The sequence below is a fragment of the Callithrix jacchus genome, chromosome 10 (assembly GCF_049354715.1).
Source record: "Callithrix jacchus isolate 240 chromosome 10, calJac240_pri, whole genome shotgun sequence".
Classification (NCBI taxonomy): Eukaryota; Metazoa; Chordata; class Mammalia; order Primates; family Cebidae; genus Callithrix; species Callithrix jacchus.
In genome coordinates, this window is record NC_133511.1 from 21,338,502 (window position 1) to 21,358,116 (window position 19,615).

At 41.0% G+C, this 19,615-nt stretch overlaps 1 long non-coding RNA gene across 1 annotated transcript; it reads right to left on the reverse strand.

Moving 5' to 3' along the window:
• Positions 1-1,513: 1,513 nt before the first annotated feature.
• LOC128929110 (uncharacterized) lies at positions 1,514-10,921 on the reverse strand. Its single transcript, XR_013523084.1, has 3 exons — positions 10,683-10,921; positions 10,501-10,566; positions 1,514-2,012 (listed from the first exon to the last, which is right to left on the reverse strand). It is a non-coding gene; the product is annotated as an uncharacterized LOC128929110 (long non-coding RNA).
• Between the last annotated feature and the right edge of the window lie 8,694 nt (positions 10,922-19,615).

A 19,615-nucleotide genomic window follows, 5' to 3' on the forward strand; every position in this document is an offset into this window, starting at 1 on the left:
CATTAGCTCAAATGCAGTATGGGGATGTTTTGTAGCAACTTCACATGGATGTTGTGAGGGTTGAAAGGAAGGAAAACATTCTACTACATAAGGTACTAGTAATGAGAATGTGCGTTTAAAGTTCATAGATATACTTGGTACAACTATGACTACAACACCTGAATAAATTTAATTAATGCCTTTTCTGTGAAGAACACACAGTACTTAAGTATATTATAAAATATTATTGTTAGTGGCTTCAGGAGGGAGAATCCTTCACCGAACAAGACAGACAAAAAATCATGAGTGTAAGAGCTGGACACGTGTGATATGTTGTTGGTAGAGGACACCCACAGGAGGGAGAGATCAGACTCACTTGTTTATTTAAAGATGAATAAGAATTTTCCTGGCAGATGGGAACCATAAGAGCTGGAGAGAGGACGTTCTAGGCAAATGAAACAATATGTATAAGAACACGGGGGCATGAAACAGACCACATTCTCTTTGATCAGTAATGTAACATATATATGAATGTGTATATTCAGGTAAGTCTAAAATCTTAGTGTTCTCCTCCAAAGAGTTTATAACATAATTAAATAGATAAGGTACAAGTATGGGAAGAAAACATTAATACTATGTGATAGTGATCTGATAAGTATCTATTGAATAAATAAATGAATGATGAATGAATGAATGTCAGGGTGTGCTAAATGCCGAATGACTAATGGTACCAGTAAGATCTCCAGGAGGACAGGGCAGGGATGTTCATTTTTGCATGATATGATTTGGAGAGTCCTTGATGGAGAAGTGGGGATTGATCAGACTTTGAAGAGTGGGTAGCAGTTGAATAAACGGATGAGAGAAGGTGTCCCAAGGGAGTGAAGAACAGTATCAGCAGAAGCAAGCAGGAGAGAGGTGTGTTATCATGGAGGGAAGGATGAATGTGGAGGAGGTAGGACCAAAAGGTGGGCATTGCCAGATCATAATGGGCCACGAATGATAGGCTGATTTTGAACTTTGTCTTGTTGGTTGTTGAGGAATCCTAAAGGGTTCTGAGCAACACACTGACAGAATAAAAGTAATTTTTAGCTATTATGGTCTAAGGTGAGTTATAAATATTTATACAATGGCCAGGTGTGGTGGCTCATGCCTGTAATTCCAATGATGTGGGAGGCTGAGGCAGGCAGATCACTTGAGTCCAAGAATTTGAGACCAGCCTGGTCAATATGGTGAAACTTCGTCTCTGCTGAAAATTCAAAAAAATTAGCGAAGGATTGGTGGTGCAGGTCTGTAATCCCAGCTCTTGACCCCAGCGGGTGGAGGTTGCAGTGAGCTGAAATCACGCCACTGAACTCCAGCCTGGGAGATAGAGTAAGACTCTCTTTCCAAATAAATAAATAAATAAATATGTATGAAATATTTTTTTTACAGTTCTTTAGCATCTACTGAGTACCATACACAGAGGATACCAAGATAAATAAGACTCATTTCTTGTTTTTAAGGAAGTTTGGAAATGAAAGTGATGGTGGGAAGAATTAACTTGGCAGTGTATTGGAGGGAGAGAGAAGCAGAGAGATCAGTTACGAAGCAATGAAGGTAATTTAGGAACTAGAACCTGTGGGGTGGGATGTGATGTGGTAGAGCAGGGGTGGGAGACAGAGGACACAATGGGTAGATATTAGGGCTCTCACAGATGGAGAAATGACAGGTCTTGGGGCTGACAAAAGATGGCAGACAGTTGAGAGCCAATAAAGCACAAGCTTTCCAACTTCGGCGATTAGAATGGTGGTGGTACCAATGGTGGGTATTCAGGGTCAAAATGTACTGAGCATTCATTATATACCAGAGGATGTAGTGAGGACGTAGTGAGGATACAGCAGTGAATAGAAACAAGGCCTCTGCTGTATTCCACATAGAGAATATATGGATCTCATATTGTAGTAGAAGACAGACCACCACATCACTCTTGCTCCTTGCTGTGCTTTGTTCTCTATCCTGCCACCGCCTGACATCTGATGTCCTCTGCTTCAGCGCTGTCCAAGAGAAATGTAAGGTGAGCCTCATTTGTAACTTAAAATATCCTAGTGTTCACATACAAATATAAGAATAGGTGAAATGATTTTTACTACTTTATCTTATTTGACTCAATATATCCAAAATATTATGATTTTACTATTCAATCCATATTAAAAATTTATTATAAGAGATTTTACATTTCTTTTTTATACGGGGTTTCTGAAATTCAGTGTGTATTTCAAAACTTATAACACCTCTTAATTTGGAAGCTGAATGTTCAGTGTTTAAAGGACAATGTAACCCTATCCAAACAATATACTTGTGTTTAACAGAAAAATATTTCACACTGTTTCAGTTCCTTAGTTGCACTGGACAGGTCTCAAGTAGGCCAGAGGCACACTGGCTGGTGGCTACTACCTTGAAGCGCACAGCTCTCTGTCATCTGGCCCCTCTTTATGCTAACTTAGTTTCATTACGTCACCAGGCATAGAGTACAAGTGCCCCTGACAATCAGGCAGCAGCTTCCTGCTTTATGTCATAAACACAGCATAATAATTGAGGCTCAGTTTCCTCATCTGTCAAATGGACACTAAAAATTATTATCTCATAGGGAGGTTGTGGGGAGCCAATTATATTACATGTATGAAATCACCTACAACAGTGTTGGGGAAAATAGTAGGTGTCAGAAAATATCAGTTCCTCTTTCCCCCCTTTTATCTCACAGGTAGGTGTTATTCATTTTTCAAGGAGTCACTTAATTGCAATTTTTCATAACATTGTGCATAGTCGCTCTGATCATCCACTCATCTCTAGAATTTGTTTCCTACCGTTTGGCCCTTAGCCACAGTTTTGGCATTTTCATTTTGTGACATTTTTTAGTCTTGTTTTTCCAACATCATTCAGATTCCTTCAGGTCAGGACCTGAAGGTCCTCTTCCTCCTTCTCAGATGTTTTCTGCAGTGCTGAATTCACAGTTCAAAATAAATACTTGTATTCATGTTTTGTGACTGACTGATTGATTGAGATTGTCTCTGAAGTATTCTTAGTGACCAGGGAAATTCCACTTGGATTTTAAAAATTAATTGTAGATAATAGACTTTGTGAATCCAGTGGCGAATGAATAATTAAGATTTGGCTGTGATTTGACCTCATGTGGCATTCATCAATTTGAAGTTACTTTATATTAAAATTTATAATAAATTAATTTTTGGGTGGTGAAATATGATTATATTTCAAAACTGTTGAATGATAAAGAATAAAAATATTCCTCTGTAAACCTATTACAGTCCTTACTATTTTGATGCTTTTTTTAAAAACTCAATTCAAGTTACTCCAATATTATATTATTGATAGAATAAATTATATGGAGAGGTTGCTAGGTAGAAAATGGGTTACCATCTTCTTTTTACAGATGTGAAACTGAGGCTCAGAGATTCAAGAAAATTTTGCAATTGGACATCAGAAATCAGGGTGAAGATACATGAGGAAGGTGGGTGTCTTGACAGTTTTTCCCAGCATGGTGCCCAAAGGTTTTGTTAGAACAGTTCCCTCCAGGAATCACTGGTTTGAGCTTTCATGATGGATAGGAATTAGTGTTTTCAAAGCATTACCAAGAAATTGCATTGCCTTTATCTTCATTGCATGTTCAGTTGCTTCCAGTATTATGTCAAAGCTTCTTAACATCAATAGAAAGAGAATAATTTGCAAAAACCAAATGACTATGACATTGAGTTACATCCTTCTAAGAAACCTGGATTCCGCTAGATCATTGAGACTTTGTAAGACCTTAAGCAGCACTGACAGTTTAAATTTGAGATTTTAATCCTTCCATAGGCTGTTAAACTAGCCAGAAAATCTGGAGCATTTGAGAAATTCCACAGATTGAGGGGACACAAATGGACTGAAAGGAACCGGGTGCCAGAGCTCAGGACCCAGGTGGAGGTGAAAGCAAGAGAGCAGTACCGGGGTGCCAAGGCTCTGAGCTCCTCACATAACAAGGCTCCTTGAGCTCATCTCTGCCCATTCCCACAATGCACCTGGTCCTTCCCATAGAATGGCGCTTGGTATTTTGAGCGAGAGTCGGGAGAATCTTATACTAGAGTCATCTTGCTGTCCTGTGTCGAATACACTGGCTTGCCCATTTAGTGAGTGTTTAAGTGCCTGTGGCATGCACACAACATGCAGAGGGTTAGGAAACAGATTGAGAGAACATCAGAGGGGGAAGGCATCTTTAGGCACTTTACAGAGATGTAACAGGACTTGGAGCACTTCTGGGATTCGCTTCAAGTCTTCTAACTAACCAGCCCAGCACCATTTGAATAATCCCAGGTGTGCTATTTCGGTAGACTTTGATTTGCCCTACCTTTGTCCCAGTTTACAGTTAGCTGTTTATAATCATCGAGCAGGGGCCCAGGTTTCCTGTCTACAAAGGGGATAGAGGTGGAGTAAACTCCAGACAAAAAGTCTGTTTCCTACCCACTTGGGCCTTCTGATGCCTCCCAAATCTATTTTTACACTTTTATATTATAACTTTTGTTTTCCAGTGGTTTCTTCTGCATCCCTACAGACTTCTTGCCAGGAATCGAGTCCCAAGGGTTCTTTTTTCACTTTCTTTTTAAAAGAAATGATTTCAACTTTTATTTTAGATTCAGAGGGTATATGTGCAGGCTTGTTACATGAATATATTGTGTGATGCTGAGGTCTGGTGTACAACTGATCCTATCACTCAGATAGTGAGCATAGAAGCCAACAGTTAGTTTTCAACCCTCCCCATCTCCTTCCACCCTCTAATAGTCCCTGTGTCTATTGTTGCCATCTTTATGTCCATGAGTACCCATGTTTAGCTCCCACGTATAACTAAGAACATGCAGTATCTGGTTTTCTGTTTCTGTGTTAATTTGCTTAGGATAATGGCCTGCTGTAGAGGACATGATTTCATTCTTCTTTTTTTCTTTGAGATGAGGTTTTGCTCTTGTTGCCCAGGCTGGAGTGCAGTGGTGTAATCTTGACTCACTGCAACCTCCACCTCCTGGGTCCAAGCTATTCTCCTGCCTCAGTCTCCAGAGTAGCTGGGATTACAGGCACCCACCACCATACCCAGCTAATTTTTTGTATTTTTAGTAGAGACAGGGTTTCACTATGTTGGACAGGCTTGTCTCGAACTCCTGACCTCAGGCAATCCATCCATCTTGACCTTTCAAAGTGCTGGGTTGACAGGTGTGAGCCACCATGCCCGGCTGATTTCATTCTTTTTTTGGCCACATAGTATTCTGTGGTGTACATGTCCCACATTTTCTTTATCCAGTCCACTGTAGATGGGAATTTAGGTTGATTCCATGTCTTTGCGCTTGTGAATAGTGCACAATAAACATGTGAGTGCCTGTGTCCTTCTGGAAAGAACAAGTTATTTTCCTTTGGTTATATACCCAGTAATGGGATTGCTAGGTTGAATGGTCATTCTGTTCTAAGTTCTTTGAGAAAACTCCAAACTGTTTTTCCACAGTTGCTGAACTAATTTATATTCCTACCAACAGCTTCTATGTATTCTCTTTTCTCCACAACCTCACTAGCATCTGTTGTTTTTTGACTTTTTAATAATAGCCATTCTGACTGGAGAGAGATGGTACCTCATTATGGTTTCGTTTTTTATTTCTCTGATGATTAGTGATGTTAAGAACTTTTATATATGTTTGTTGCTCATGTGTCTTATTTTGAGAAGTGTCTGTTCATGTCTTTTATATACTTTTTAATGGGGATCTTTGTTTTTTGCTTGCTGAATTGTTTAATTTCCTTATAGATGCTGGATATTTGACCTTTGTAGGATGAATAGTTGTGAATATTTTCTCCCGTTTGTAGGTTGGTTGTTTATTCTGTTGATAGCTTTTTATTTGTTTGTTTGTTTGTTTTGTTTTGTTTTGTTTTGTTTTTGCTGTACAGAGCTCTTCTGTTTAATTAGGTCTCACTTGTCAATTTTGGTTTCTGTTGCAATTGCTTTTGAGGGCTTAGTCATAAATTATTTCCCAAAACTGATGTCCAGAATGGTGTTTCCTAGGTTTTCCTCTAGGATTCTTATAGTGTCAGGTCTTACGTTTAAATCTTTGACTCATCTTGAGTTAATTTTTGGGTATGGTAGAAGGTAGGGGCCCAGTTTCATTCTTCTACATCTGGCTAGCCAGCCATCCTAGCCCCATTTATTGAATAGGGAGTCTTTTGCCCATTACTCACTTTCGTTGACTTTGTCGAAGGTCAGATGGCTGTGAGTGCATGGCTTTTTTTCTGAGTTCTCTATTCTGTTCCATTGGTCTATGTATCCTTTTCCGTACCAGCACTATGCTGTTTTGGTTACTGTAGTCTTATAGCAGAATTTGAAATAGGGTAATGTGATACCTCTGGTTTTTTCCAAGGTTTCTAATGGAAGTCCACAGGACACTTTATCCCAATGTAGCTTAAATATTATGGCAATGGTCTTTTGCTATCAGAGGCGGTTACCAACTTAAGGAATATAGTCCCAGATTAGCAGACATTATTATGGTCACTTTCTGACAGGGTGAGGGAGGGGACAGAGAGGGGAACCAACCAGTTCAGAGACACCCAGCAAATCAGGACTGACTGCTCTCAAGTGCACACCCCTGTGTACTTGTTCCCATAGGGAAATGGCAGTGACCTAGACCTCCAGGGCTGAGGTTCAGGCTGTCCAGAGCACTCATGGTCTCTCTACATGCCTCTCCTTTCTCACCCTCCAGAAAGCTTTCAAGCAGCTCAAGTTTCACTGCGGGTTGGAGTGGGAGGCAGGCTGGCCTGGCTGCAGCAGTAATTTGTCTGGTTTACTAGGTCAGTTTCCTGTCAGGCTCACTGTGGTTTAAAATTATTGTGGAGCCCAGTTTCTTATTGACAGAGGCTTTCTAAGTCCCCAGTATGTCTGTCCCTGCTTCCATCCCGCAGGGAGCAGCTTCTCCATAACCTTTCCAGGCATTGCTTCTATTATTAAGGGTCAGATACTGTTTTCCTGGGTGACCTGTGATGTAGTGCAGTACTCGGGCTTGGAATTTCACATTTTGGGGCCTAAAGAATGGTTGATACTGGCTTTCTTCAGCTGTTTCTGGTGAAACACTTCTACAACACAATTTCTTTTTTTTTTTTTTAAAGAAATTTCACTTGATTTGTAAATGCGACCTATTGTCTTATTCCTCCCCCTTTACCTGCATGCTGGCCTGTATGGCAGGCATCAGCCACATGTAGCTATTGCACACTTGACATGGGGTCAGTCCAAATTCAGACGTCCTGTATGTACAGCAAAGCATGTAAAATAGCTCATGAAAAAATTTTACATTGACTGTATGTTGAGATGATAATACTTTCATATATCGGTGTTTTAAAAAAACATTAATTTCACCTGTTTCCTTTTGCTTTGTTAATGTGGCTAATTTGTGTTAAACGTGGAAAATGTTTAACTTACACGTGGGGCTCGAGTGATGTTTCTGTTGAACAGCATTGATCTACATCAGGTTTATTTTCTCTAAAATGCTGACTGCTCTTGTACTTCTACTAGCATTTGAAAGACCAGGGTTCGACTCCTGGTTCCCAGATCACTAGTTTGTCATCTCCAGCAAGGTGCTGCAGTATATTTAGCTTCAGATTCTTCACCGGTTGCTAGTTTAACACTCCGTGTTACTATCTCTGCTGGAATTCTATAGGTAGAAGGAAATATTTTGAAATCGATGGCACTGGCTGTAAGAGGTTAGAATTACTGTTAGGTGGCAGCAGCTGCCATCTAATCTAAACAGAGAATCCAGCATTATTCCTCATCTTCCTCTTTGTGCAAGGAGAAAACTGTGAGAACTTGTTTTTCCTAAAAGTTACGAACCGCAGTTTGAGAGGCCCAGACTGTCCTCTAGTTAGCAGTTCCCAGAACAGATCTGAATAGGTAAAAACAAAAAGGCCATCCAATCGGATGAGGAAAGACTGAAAGCTGCTGGCATTTCATTTCTTTTGTTCTCATTCTTGGCCATCAGAATAGAAACTGATGGGCAGTGGGTGGGGTGGACGGCCTCTGCAAAGTGGCCTGATCAGATTCCTGAGCATCTAGGTCATTGGGCAGGATGGCGCCTGGCCGGAGCCACTGCTGCTCTCTTCTGACCTTGAAAGGTGTAACAAGTGGATCTGCATTCATTGCTCTGTGAGCCTCTATTGAGTATCTATGATGTGCTGGGCACTGATGTTATCTTTATGAGAATTTGGTGAGCTTGCAAAGGAATGAGTAGTGGAAATGAGAAAAAATATGTATTTGATATTAGTTAACAACAACAGCAACAACAATTAAACAAACTAGAGACAGAGAAGAATGTAGGGTACTCTTCCCTTCCTGTAGTTTTTTGCCCCTTCTTATTCAGAGACACTGGCACTTACAGTTCTTTGCAAATGAATGTAGGAATGAATGAATGAGTTGTTTGAATCCAAATAGACAAATTTACTTGTAAAATAAAACCATATTGATGTTGCGATTATCTTTTAAGTTCCCAAATCAGGCGCCCGAAGATGTTAGGTATCGGTTTGGAGCAATGAGTGATTCAATAATCACTCTCTGATTTAAAAGTTAACTGATAATGTCATGTCCCAGAGAAGGAGGATTCACCCTCTATTTATCTGGTGTCATAGATTTTTCTGAAGGGTGGAGAGAATGATTTCTCCTTCAAACCATACAAATATAATTTTGTGTCAACACACAAATGCAAGGATATTATACATGCGCTTTGTTGCTATTGTGTTGTTTTTTTTTCTTTTCTTTTCTTTCTTTCTTTCTTTTTTTTTTTTTTTTTTTTTGAGACAGAGTTTCGCTCTTGTTGCCCAGGCTGTAGTGCAATGGCACGATCTCGGCTCACCACACCTCTGCCTCCTGGGCTCAAGCCATTCTCCTGTCTCAGCCTCCCAAGTAGCTGGGATTAGAGGCATGTGCTGCCACACCCAGCTAATTTTGTATTTTTAGTAGAGGCAGGATTTCACCATATTGGTCACGCTGGCTTCGAACTCCTGACCTCAGGTGATCCACCTGGCTCAGCCTCCCAAAGAGCTGGTATGACAGGCCTAAGCCACTGTGCCCAGCTGCCCAACTTATTCTTTTTTCATGAGTATATAATATTCCATTCTGTTGATATATTATCATTTCTCTAGCATCCCTTAGCAATAGGAACTTTGTTACTAGGTGTGTTTGTTTCCGTTTGAGACTGTGAGCAATGCTTGTCCATATGTCTTTTTTTTTAATACTGGTATCTTTATTTATGTAAATTAAGTCCCAGGGCTGAGATTACAGATTATATACGTATTTAAAAATTTTAATAAATATTTGCTCCATTACTTTCTAAAAGGCTGTAACAATTCACATTTTTATAAACTGTGGAAGAAACTCATTCTTTGCCGCATTTTTACTGAAAGGGTGTATTTTCTTTTTGGAGAAATATTTTATAAGTATAATTGATATAAATTAATAATTCATTGCTCTAGACCAAGGTTCCTAACCATTTTTTTTGGCCATGGACACCTTCTCAGAATACTTTTTTTTTGTTTAGTTTAGTTTAGTCTTGTTTGTTTGTTTGTTTGAGGCAGGGTCTTGCTCTGTTGCCCAAGCTGGAGTGCAGTGGCACAATCTCAGCTCACTGCAACCTCAGCCTTCCAGGTTCAAATGATTCTTGTGCCTCAGCCTCCCTAGCAGCTGGGATTACAGATGTGCACCACTACGTCCAGCTAATTTTTGTATTTTTAGTAGAGATAGGGTTTCACCATGTTGACCAGGCTCATCTCAAACTCCTGACCTTAGATAATTCACCCACCTGGGTCTCCCAACGTGCTGTGATTATAGGCTTGAGCCACCATGCCCAGTCTAAATACTTTTTTTAATAAGCAAAATAAATTGCATAGGATTACAAAGAAAAACCAATTATACTAAAATACAGTTATCAAGTTTCAAATAACGAATACTTGGATGCAGAAAAAAGAAAATAAGTCAAATATATTTTTTAAAACCCAATTTGTGATATAGAAATGTGTTGCCTCTGTTAACATATTAAATAACAAGGTCTAATCGCAGGTCGAATAGCTACCATAAATAAAAAGAAGTGATGAATATAATCGGTATTTCAAGATATGTGCACCAGCTGTAACATATGAACATACTTATGATTTCTATTGGAGACAAAGTCATAGGCACTGCTAATGATACTGTGGTTTGTTGTAACTGAAGTAAATACTACATTTCAGTTAGAAATTAACGAAATGAAATGTAACATGGCTGTAAGTTCACAAAGCACTTAATATTATTCATAGACTCCTTGGGATGTCCCTACTCCCTAAGTTTAGACCTTCAGAAAAGAGACCCTAGAGACTCTTTTCTACTCTTTAGTTTTATAGATGAGGAAACTGTCCTTTATTATCCTAGAGATTGTGGTCCAACCAAGAGCTGAATTCAGATCTCCTGGCTCCCTACTCTGGTATTCGTTTTGCCACAAAGCTTACCTTTCTCTAGGGAAGCCAATCTCAGCAGACAAGGTTTCCTTAGTTTCCTCTGTTTGGCTCCAAATCCTGGTTAGACCATGGATTGAAAAGCTATGGTTCATGGGCCAAATCCAGCCTACTGACTCCCTCTTCTTACATATGCAGTTTCACTGAAATACAGCCATGCCTATTTGCTTACTCACTGCCTATGCTGCTTTTCTGCCACAAGGGGAGAGCTGAGTAGATGCATCGAACCCCGTGAACCATGGAGCCTACAATGTTTACCATCTGGCCCTTTGCTAGAACACATAGCTGACACCTGGCTTCAACCCACAGGTTGATGTGCTCTCTTGCCTCAACTGCGCTTTGATGCTCCACATTCCAGCAGTGGTACTGAGGAGCACAGTAGTACTCTTGTTTCAGGAACTGTACATAAGCTGTTCCTGTTCTCAGGAATCCTGGACCCCCCACCCCTACCCCTATGATGTCACAGAGCTTTCCCTGCTTTACTCCTTTCCCCATGTCCAGTTTATGTGCCCCTGATGTGTGCCCTGCTAGTGTATGGTGCACACCCTGAATAGCACTAGTTATGTTGTACTATATTTGAGTTACTTGTCTGTCTCTCATATTATATATAAACACTCCAAGCACAGGGGCCGTGTCTGTGTTGGTCACTGTTACATCTCAAGTATCTGACTCTAAAGAGATGCTCAAAACATACTTGTTGAGTGGCGAATGAATGAAGTGGGTGAATTTTGTCCTTAGTGGCCACTGTCTTGACAGCCTGGTCTTTGCACCTTTTGGTTCAGGGACAGCCATCCCTACCCAGTCCCCTTTATTTGCTTCCAGGAAATAATTTGATGAACTCATCCTTAAATGACTGATATAAATTAATAGAAGTGCCACAAGAGCAGAAACCTTGTACGTGTTACTTACCCCATCTATCTATGCCCCAGCACTGTGTGTTGCATCAAGTGTTTAGTAGATATCTGCTAAGTAAACTAATGTTTACAATAGTGCAATTTTAAATTAGGCCAAAGAAACACATCTCTAATTGTGGAATTTCTGGTGTCAGGGTGCTAAGTTGGGAAATATTTTTGGAAATAAAATGCCTTGGAAATTTTTTTAAACACTGACATATAATGGTCTGGACACGGTGGTTCATGACTGTAATCCCAGCACTTTGCGAGGTCAAGGCAGGTGGCCTGAGCTCAGGAATTCATGAGCAACCTGGGAAATATGAGGAAACCCCATCTCTACCAAAAAAAAAAAAAATACCACAATTAGCCTGATGTGGTGGCACACACCCGTAGTCCCAGCTACTTGGGGGCCTGAGGCAGGAGAATCATTTGAGCCCGGGAGGTTGAGGCTGCAGTGAGCTGAGATCACACCACTGCACCCCAGCCTGGATGACAAAGTAAGACCCTGTCTCAAAAAAAAATTGACACATAATAATTGTGCATATTCATGAGGTACATAGTGATGTTTCAATGAATATAATATGTAGTGATCAGTTCAGGGTAATTAGCATATCTGTCATCTCAAACATTTATCATTTTTTTATGTTGGGAACATTCAACATCCTCCTTCCAGCTGTTTTAAGCTGTACAATATTATTGTTAACTATTGTCATCCTCCTATAGCATGCTAGAATTTTTGTTATGTTTCTGAAATATCACTAATTCCATGACATCCCCTTCCATCCAAGTGTAACTGGCCCATCAGGATAGTTTTGGCATCTCAGTGTCAGTGTAGATGATTCGAAATGTTAATGTAATATTAATTCAAAGAGGTATGAAAGTCCAGAGACGGCAAGTATTTTGTGAGAAAGAGTCTGCTGTCTTTGTAGCTACCATAGTCCAAAATTCTTTCTACCCCTAAAGGGCAGAAGTTAGTATTTTCAATGTTTATAAGTAGACTTGACTGTTCAGCTTCTGAACACCAATCATAGCTCTGCTCTGGGGCCACTTCTGCTAGCTTTGGCTGAGAAAGAGTACACTTAGTGTCCCAGGTGCTGTGAGCTTGGAATGCTTGTTCTCAGGGACATGGCCCTGTCAGGGGCCAGCCCCCATGTTCTTTCATCAGTGCCTACAAGCTTTTAGTGTTAGGGATTTGGGCTGCTCCCAACTATGGAGGATACTGGAAGGTGCCACATGCTACTGTCCAGTATTCTATTTTTCTAATACCAGGCTTCTGTATTTGTCCAATGCCCTGATGTTGTGTTTTCAATGTGGCGATGAAACCTATATTAATAAAGAGATCTTACTACCCCCATTCAAAGTACCAGAAAATTGGGATATCTCTCAGCGAGTTTTTATTTTTATTTTTGCAGCTTTTGAAAGGGCTGGAGAGCTGATCCAGTTACCACCTTTGCATTTTTCCAGTTATCAGCTCAGAGTGGGCTCATGACAGAGAGGAAGGGCAGGTAGAGAAAGTGAGAAAAATAACAAGCATTGCTTTCCACATCTAAAATGTTTTAGCTTTGCTTCTCCCCGGAGCTGAGACTGGGAAAAACAAGCTCAATTAGCTCTAATAAAATCCTTTTCCTCTAATAAAATCAAGTCTTGATTCTCAGGTAATTCTTCTTGAGTGGAGGGGACGTGACAGATTCTCTTAAAAGTCTCTTGCTCTGTGGGCATCCAATACCAAGACCCTTTCTTTCCCAAGCCCACCCCCCTTATCTAGCCTGCTTGAGAAAAATAAGTTATTCTTGACTCTCCATAGCTCTAGTCCCTCCTGCCCAATCATTTGTGCAGATTTTCTGAGGTTCTTTGGATTTGACCTCCCAATGCCTTCTTTCCCTGGGCATCTAGCCTACCTGGGCCTAGGCCCATAAGGTCTTTATAAAATATCCAGGTGGTCTGGCTTGCTGGGTTACATAAATGGCCCTTAAATAAAGATGGTGCCATTGGCTAAAATAATGTAAGACGTCAGGGCAGGGAAATTGTGTAAGTGCCACAAACTTCCTGGCCCACAGGGCAACTACAACTCTTTTCCTTTCTGGAACATACCACCAGCCCAGGGATGGGCTGTGACGAATATTTGGCCTCAGGCAATGCTAGAGCCCAGGGAAAGCTTTAGTTGCATGTGTGTTTTCTCACAGAATTATAAAGCCCAGCAGCTCTCAGTGCCAGAGGCTGCGGAGAGTTTCTGTGTTTTTCGACTATTCATTAGTGATTACATACCCCCCTGAACACCTGCAAGACCAATTCATAAAGCAAGCATTCATGGACTTTGGCAAGGGCTTCATGGGAACTGCAGGGTACGGGGTACAGTCATTGTATCTCCAGATAAAAAACATTCTCTTACCAAGGAGGCCTCTGAAAATAGAAGCAGGCTGCAATTTCAGTTCAACACCATGGGGTATTAAAAAGAAAAGTGTTACTTCACCTCGTCTCTTTATAAAGTCAGCACACTGTGAGGCTGTGGCATTCCTGGACAAATCCTCTTTCAGGACCCTTTCGGGAGTGAGAAGAGGGGAGTGGTGGGCACTGTATTGATTGTGACAGGGGCCGGCCCGGCCGTGGGTACGTGTGGCATGCTCTCCCTCGAGTGACACTGATTTACAGCAGGATAACAGGAAGTGTGGAGCTTGGGTGGCCTACTGTGTAATTCTGGGTGACAGATTGCCCCTGCCACTTATAAAAACGGGGCTATAATTAATCCAAAAAGGCCAACAATAATAAACAACCAACGAAAAAATAACATCTTTATACAAAATATGGGATTGACCTTTAATACGATTCTTTTTCACCTTAATTTTTTTTTTCCTTTTCGGGCTCTCGATTAAATAACAAAATGGCAGGGGCTGGAAGAGAATGGCTTGGAAAGACACTGCTGGAACATCATAGCAGCTAAGTCTGAGCCGAATGGGCAGAGTGAGAGGCTTACTCAGAAGTCCTGCGAGGACCATTGGATAGACTAGGGAAGCTGAGGCTTGTCTGAGCATCTTTTCAGATGCAAAATGTATTTTATTTGTAGAGGCAAAATGAAGTTTAATTTGATTCTATCAAATGAGACTGGCTTACCTAGAGAATTCAGCAGTTTTTCTTGAGAGAGAGAGAGAGAGAGAGAGAGAGAGAGAGAGAGAGTGTGTGTGTGTGTGTGTGTGTGTGTGTATGGTGGGCGGGCTCCAACTCTCCCTCTCCCCTCTGCTCTACCAGTATAGACAGCCTCCAGTGCTCAATTAGCCTCCTGAAGGGCCTCATTCTCTGATAACAGCTTAGACATCAGAAGAAACGGTGCTCACAGTGTGTTTCATCCTCACACGTATAAACACGCATAGTCACAAACTCATTTAGGCTAGAAAAGACTTTTAATGGGACATCTGGCTCTCTTCCACTACTTCTTGTCAAGGCAAAGTAGGTTCTCTTGTTAATATGTATACTCTAGCAACCACACCGTGGCAAGAGTCTGCGATACATAGAATTATTTTTTGTCTTCTGTTATTGATTCAACTAGTGCAAGGGAGCAAAAAGTTAAACCTAAGAAATTAGGGTCAGAATTTCCATCTACATGGAAGGAGTGGGGAAGCTTAAGTGCTGGGCACAAAAGGGAAGATGTGGCCAAACACTCAGTGGAGAGAGGACGATGGTAACAGTGATGACCTCATGTATCAGTGTAGTAAAAATCTCACTCTTCCTCAGTTGGGGGAGGCAGTAGAGTATAGTGGCCAAGATTATGGACTGTAGAGCGAGATTTCTCAGGTTCAAATCACAGCTCTGGTACCAGCTGTGCGAACTTGGGCCCATTTTTATTTCTCCATTTTTCAGAGCTTAAGGAACTTCCTCATCTGTAAAATGGCATAATAATAGTTGCCACTCACTTCAGAGGGTTATTGCAAGTATTAAGCAAATTACAATGGGCAAAGCCCTTTAAAGAGTGTCCAGCTATATAAATGTTAATTGCCACCAGTTAAATTATCTAGATCATTGCCTATTGGCAAAACATTGTGTACATCATCCATTGCAGTCCTAGGAATGACTGCTCAACTTCGTGTTTAATCATCACAATTATTAAGCGTTTACTGCGTGTCAGATACTGTGCATACCCAAACTCTTCTGATACTTATAACAACTCTCCACTTTACAAAGGAGAGCACTGAGATTAGAGAGGGTAGTTGGTTCAAGATCAAATAGCTAAGAAGTAGTAGATTTAGAATTCAATCCAGGTCAGCTGGGTTTACGCCTATAATCCCAGCACTTTGAGAGGCGGGCAGAGCACCTGAGGTCAGTAGGTCGAGACCAGCCTGGCCAACATGGTGAAACCTGTCTCTACTAAAAATACAAAAATTAGCTGGGCGTGGTGGCGGGTGACTGTAATCCCAGCTACTCGGGAGGCTGAGGCAGGAGAATCTCTTGAACCCGGGGGGGCAGAGGTTGCAGTGAGCCAAGATCACGCCACCGCATTCCAGTCTGGGTGACAGAGCAACTCAAACAAACAAAAAAACTATTCGATCCAGGTTGACTTCAACCACCATAGTTTAAATCAACAAGTTGTCCTATCTGTATTTGCCTCTGAAGAGTTCAAAGTAATGACAAATTTTGTTTTCCATCTTTTTTCTTAAATGATTGTCCTTAGTGTTCTATTCAGCATTTTTGAATGTGTGATGTAGGCAATGCTGAAAGCTGGTGAAGACTTACGTTCATGTAGCAGCGCTCTAGTCAGGTAGACTGCGGGCAGCGTGCAGAGGCCATTCATTCTGGAGTCAATCCACCTGCCACTGCCTCTCATGATCCCATTACTGCTCAAAATCTCAGTGTCCTCATCAGCAAAACGGGAATAACAGAAACTTACTTCGAAGGGCCTTTTCTGCGTTTAAATGAAGTAATACAGGTTAAAGACCTGGCATAGGTTTGGCACTTAGTAAATGGCATGTTTTATAACAATCAGCTCTGGTTAACTCCTGAAGGATCTCAGTGGGTTGTTCTGGGGGAAGTAGAAGCCGATTAACAAAATGGGAAGATTTCTTCAGCTGCAGTAATTGTCATAACATCAGATCCATAAAAATGGTCTCTCTACTTCTGTCTCCTAGTATTCATATATAAGCAGTCATTTGAGGCAAGACGTTGTTCAAAGAATTCAATCTGTGAAAAAAAGTCAATAAAATCAGGTATCTGCTATATCTAGTTCTTCCTAATTGTAGGATATTTTGCTTTGTTAAAGATAATTCCCTCTGCTATCCAGGGCACTTCCAGTGTGCTTCTGTGGAGGTAGCCAGGCTCTATATACTTGAAAAGAGCAACTAGGTTTTGTAAGATAATTCCTTATTCTCTTCATGTCACCTGTTAACTCCAGGCTTGATTCAGCCCTGTCTACAGTGTAGACTCTACGTAACAGTAATGGAGCAGGTTGTTAGTTACCTAATAATGATGAAACTCTGGATAATTTAGCCAGAATAAAAAGCTTGCTCTTTTCTGGATGGTCTGGTTAATTATTTGGTTAAATTAGGTTAAAACCTTTTCTGTCGGGGTCTCTAATTATCTGGAAAACCAGGTAACTGTGTCCTTTTAAAAGCTTTTAGGCTTGAATTATTCATCGACATAACCCAGCATTCCGGGAAGATTCCCAATTCTTCACCTGCCTTTTTGTGCATTAGATTTGGATTGAGACTCGAGCTGTTCTATTTACAGCTTCTGTAGATGCGAAATATTCAAACCATCTCCATTTTTTTTCCTTCTACAAAAGAGAGAACCAACTTTGAGCTGTGAAGATGCTGGTGCTCAGCTTGGAAGATTGGTAGCAAATCTTCCCAAGAGACACAAACAAACACATACATAACTGGAATATCAATGAGGTCTTTTTAGAGGCGACGCATTAAAATGCAAGGCAGAAGATAATGAGATAAGCAGCAAGTTACAGGTTTCTTAATTCTAGCGTGAAAAGAGAGGGAAAAAAATAAAAAGAACAGAAAACCCTCCAAAGTAGCTTAGCACAAGGATCCACTGAGCTTGGTATTAAGCTTGCTTGGAGAGGGTGTTAGGGGGTGTTTTTCTCCAGTGACCTCAGTGACACAAATAGAATTCGAAAGAATTATTTGGAGACAGAAAAGATATTAAAACCATGCAAAAAATTTTTTTCTTGGCTCCAGCCTTATAGCTATTTCTTACTTCCGCCTGTGCATTCCTGGATCAAATATATCTCTTCTGGTCATGACTATTCTGAAGAAAACAAATTGTTCCCATTTCATGACAGCAGACCTGTACCAGACATTGTACTAGGTGCTTTGATCTCATTTAACCCTTACAGCAATCCTGCTGGATGATGTTTTTGTCCTATTGTGACAGATGAGGAGACTGAGGTTCAAAGATTACTGCTTAAGAAATAAGACCTAGGTTACTCAGACTCCAGAGGCAGGCTCCTAGCCACAGCTGCCTTCTGGATGAACAAAGTTATGCCCAGACAAATGATTTATCTGCCATGCTTTAGTCTGGCACGGGAAAGATACAGAACAAGAATGAGTCTGGGGCCACTTGGTGAGGGTGCATTTGAAAGAGAACATCACTTGGAGTCAGAAAATCTGGGTACTAGGCTTGCTGCTGCCTTTAACTATGTGGCTCTGAGTGAGATACTTAATTTCTCTGATTCAGTTTCTTCCTTGGTAAAACTGAGATAGAAATACTTATTTTTCAGCAGTGTTTTGAGGCTTAAGTAGTATCCGTATATGTGAAAGTGAGGAAGTAGTCAATACATGTTAAAAAACAAAGAGCCAAACCCACACTGCTGAAGGATATCGGGACAAAAATCTCCTTTTCTTTTTTTTTTGCTTCCTCCCTAGTCTTGCTGTCACCACCTCTGTTTAGGTTTCATTTTTTCTTCCTTGGACTTTTGCAACATTCTCTGTCTATCAGCATCACCTGCTCCCATGCTTCGTCACTGTCAAGGCATCTTCCCATCTTCTATCAAAGTCAGGGTTCTAAAACTACAGTATTACATAATCACGTGACTCCCCAGATTGAGATCCTCCAGTGGTGCTTCACGGACCCTGGGACAAAATCCAAATTCCTCACTGCAGAGTGGATCTGTAGTTGTTCTTAATGATTTGTCCCCTGCTTCCTTTTTTAGCCCCTGGTCATAACCAGTGGTCTCTGCCTGACCACTGGATGGAGCTACCTGCAATTTGATAATGACTTATCCTTTCTACCTTCAGGCCTTTTTACATGCTGTGCCTTCTTTTTGGAATGCCCCTTGGCTCAGACACTGCCTCTGCTCTGAGGCCTTCTCTGATGTTGCCAGCCAGAAATGGCCTCATTTTTGATACCACAGCTAAAAATTTACCAAATTGTGGCAGTGATTTCCTTGTCTCTGTCTCTTCTGCTAGATTGGGAGCTCCTGGAAGGCAAGACCAGGGAGGTTTATCTTGAGCCCCAAGCATGATGCTTCATTTCTGTACTGATTCATGCAGTACTGAGGGTGGAAACGGATGATGCGTCGGTCAGGAGATTGCTGCAATTGTCCAGGGAAGAAAGTGCCCCAAGAATGGAGGACGCGAACCAGGGCAGCAGCAATAGAGATGAAAAGGGATAAGCGGGTTTCAGAGATTCAGGAGATTATTTAGCAATAGAAACAATTGCATGTCAAGTTTGAGGTAGAGAGAAGAATACAGCATGATGCTTGACAATGAGTCAGGTGGGAAAGCATGAAATTTTCAACTGTAACACCATCTATTTGTCATTCAGAAAAGGAGAAAACTAACTGCTTAAGTGTATGTCGTGCCCAAGCTGCTCTGAATGATTCAGAACTAACAGTTATAGCAACAGGTCATGAAGATGGTTATGTAGAAACTAGAGGTCTTCAGTCAACTCATGGGTGAGCTCAGTCCTTTACAGCAGAGGAAGGAGAGAAGGCTCAGAGGGATTTATGTTCCCTATCTAGACAGAAAGATTCCTTCCCGTATTGTGGCTGAAATAACAAAGAGAGTGATTGCTCTATTGTTCTATTGTCCAGTGTCAAGCTGAAGATCCTGATCTGGATGATTCGATCCAAAACCCCTTCAGTTTTCTCTCCAAATATCTGGCAATTCTGGAAAGGGCAAGGTTTATATATTTACTATTTTTATTTTTTGAGGGCACATGGCTATACTTAGATGGGTGGTGCTTAACAGGGAGTAGCACTTCATATATCTTTGATCAACTTG